At 49.4% G+C, this 2500-nt stretch overlaps 1 protein-coding gene across 2 annotated transcripts in view; it reads right to left on the reverse strand.

Annotated features, from left to right (window-relative positions):
* The window catches only part of plxna2 (plexin A2), a 190500-nt gene that overhangs the window by 114271 nt on the left and 73729 nt on the right, over positions 1-2500 (reverse strand). The gene's annotated exons all lie outside the window — the stretch shown is intronic.

Consider the following 2500-nt stretch of genomic DNA (forward strand, 5'->3'; position numbering starts at 1 on the left):
AGTATTATTTGCAAATATTTCCACAACGTAATATAGACATGTTATATACACAACATCCCCTTCTACCAAAACACTGATATAACAAGGGGAAAGAAATGAAACCTGGAACGAAAACAAGCGGGCATTCATTTAGTGGACTGTCGAGCTGTGCTATGAGGCGTATCCCATCCATCTGGAATAATGCGAAGGTTAAAACAACCGCTAAGAATTATTTAGTATCATTACTGCTATTCCTACCGGCCTGCCGGCTGTGAAAGCCCTCAAATTATTTTCCTTTTTCCTTTTTCCGCAAGGGGCTGATGTAAGCCCTGAGGTGGGGCTTTCAGCGCCACGCCAAGACCACCTAGCTGAGACAACAGCGGAAAGCCGTTCATCACGGGGCCCATAAGACACGGGGGCCAGGAGGTGGAGCCCAACGATAAACCCTCTTTATGTACAGGGCCGTGTGTGTGTGAATCTACGGGGCCAAAACACATCAGCGGGACGGTAAATCTCCCCAGGGGGTTTGGGGCGGAACAGGGGTTGGGGGTTTGGGGGTCTCCTGATGTTACCGTTAGAGATGGCTCTATGTGATGTCATATGTCAACCGGGGGGGCCCTCTCGTGGGGGGGGGGGTGGGGGGTTCTCCCTCCCACAAACATTAAAAGACGAAGACTCTATCATCTGTCCATTCGGTCTCCCTCGACTCCCTGGCCTCCACCCCTCCATTCATCCTGCCTTTCAGGTCCTGACAGCAGCATAGAGCACGCAGACACACTATACACTACCGTGGAGAGAGGGAGGGAGACAGGGAGAGAGAGAGAGAGAGAGAGAGAGAGAGAGAGAGAGAGAGAGAGAGAGAGAGAGAGAGAGAGAGAGAGAGAGAGAGAGAGAGAGAGAGAGAGAGAGAGAGAGAGAGAGAGGGGGAAAGTCAAGGTCATATGTCTGTCAAAATGTGATCTACTGCTGGTGAGGCACAGGCAGCGCAGGAATGGAAATGTGCGTTGGTTGTGTGTGTATGTGTGTGTGTGTGTGTGTGTGTGTGTGTGTGTGTGTGTGTGTGTGTGTGTATGTGCTCAGAGTCCTGCTCAGATTGGGCTCCATGGGGTCAGCGTGCAGGTATCCAACAGTTGCATGTTCAAACAAAGAAGAGAGGACAAGATGGATAAAGAAGAAGGAGGAATCCTGGGGCATCAAAGCCCGAGGCATCAAAGGCCGAGGCAATGAACTGAGGCCAGCCTCGGCATGCTAATGCAAACATGGACTGGACGCCATATGTGGAAAACATATGCAGGAGGGTGGAGGAGGAGGTCATCTGCCTACTGACGCTGCAGTGAGGAAGGCTCTGGCACACACACATCTATAAAGCACGTCAGCGGCCACAGCCGCTCTGTTCACTCTCAAATGAGTGTGTGTGTGCGCATGTGTGTGTGTGTGTGCGTGTGTGTGTGTGTGTGTGTGTGTGTGTGTGTGTGTGTGTGTGTGTGTGTGTGTGTGTGTGTGTGTGTGTGTGTGTGTGTGTGTGTGTGTGTTTGGGTTGCGGGAGATTTATGGTTTTTTGTGCCTTTGTCTCGGAGTTGTTTGTGTTGCGCGTCTGTGTGTTTTTTAATGTCTTTGTCTGCATCCTTGACAAATAGGGATTTAGAGGTCCCTGGACACTGGTTGTGTTTGTGTGTGTTCTATGTGTGTGAGTGTGTGTGTGTAAGTGTGTGTCTGTGTGTGTGTGTGTGTGTGTGTGTGTGTGTGTGTGTGTGTGTGTGTGTGTGTGTGTGTGTGTGTGTGTGTGTGTGTGTGTATGTGTGTGTGTGTGTGTGTGTTTGTGCATAAGTGTCCTAGCAGGGAGGCCATTTGGGATCACTAGATAACTTGGCCTTCCCCCATTGCACGCCAGCAGTTCATCAGAATGAGATCACTATCACACACACACACACACACACACACACACACACACACACACACACAGATACTTACGCATACTCAGTGAGACTCACACACGCACACACACACACAAGCGGACACACTCTCACACACACACACACACACACACACACACACACACACACACACACACACACACACACACACACACACACACACACACACACACACACAAGCGGACACACTCACACACACAGTTGAAAGTGCTGTCAAGTAAACACATTTCATCAGGGATGAAAAATTATAGGCTGTCTATTCCTCTTGTGTAGTCTCCCTCACACACATTATCTCTCTCTCTCTCTCTCTCTCTCTCTCTCTCTCTCTCTCTCTCTCGCTCTCTCTCTCTCTCTAATATAAGCAGAATTGGGGGGGCCACTTGGAACCCTACTACATCCACAATGTATTTAAGAAAATAGACACACCCACACACACAAACACACACACACACACACACACACACATACACATGGACACACAGCTCCAGCTGTTCTTCCCATTAAGCAACAACGCAAACTGTAAAATCTCTAATGCTTGGCCCACCCATACACACACATACAGAACTGACACACATACAGCTCTAGTG

The sequence above is a fragment of the Gadus chalcogrammus genome, chromosome 1 (assembly GCF_026213295.1).
Source record: "Gadus chalcogrammus isolate NIFS_2021 chromosome 1, NIFS_Gcha_1.0, whole genome shotgun sequence".
In the NCBI taxonomy this organism is placed as follows: domain Eukaryota; kingdom Metazoa; phylum Chordata; class Actinopteri; order Gadiformes; family Gadidae; genus Gadus; species Gadus chalcogrammus.